Source organism: Myotis lucifugus, unplaced genomic scaffold, assembly GCF_000147115.1.
Source record: "Myotis lucifugus unplaced genomic scaffold, Myoluc2.0 scaffold_3, whole genome shotgun sequence".
Taxonomy (NCBI): domain Eukaryota; kingdom Metazoa; phylum Chordata; class Mammalia; order Chiroptera; family Vespertilionidae; genus Myotis; species Myotis lucifugus.
Genome location: NW_005871051.1, coordinates 29813421 through 29813962, shown reverse-complemented (window position 1 = coordinate 29813962; position 542 = coordinate 29813421).

The following is a 542-nucleotide window of genomic DNA, read 5'->3' as shown; positions in this document are numbered from 1 at the left end:
CCTTCCTCAAAAAGTCCTGGCAGGGAGGGAGGCACAAAGAGACCTGAAGCTTTGGCTGTACACCTCTGAGGGAAAGAGAAACTCCCTAGGAATCGGGGGGGGGGGGGGGGCGCCTTCAGGGAGCCCACCCCAGGGCCCAGTCCTCCCCCCTCCCCCAGCTGCATGATCCTTGCCCTTTGAAAGCAGGTGGAGCAGAGGGCCAGGGGCTCCAGGCCCCCCTGCCCTCTCCACACATCACCCTCCTTCCAAATCCATGACCCCTGGGGTGCCCTGGTGAGCCCCCGGAGGAGGCCAGGCCGAGAGACAGGCCAAGGGGAGGAAGATAAACAAGCGGCACTTGATGGCCGCTGTCATCATGGCCGTCATCATGGCTTTCATTTGGCTGCCTAATGAGTCACATCACAGGCAGAGAGAAAAATTGTCAATCGCCCGGGCCCTAATGAATTTTTTTGCAAATTGTAATCAAGCCAGGCCGTCTCAGCTGGCTGATTAATGAGACCCACGAGGCTCGGCCAGCACCTCAGCTTTTTATTCCATCCCGT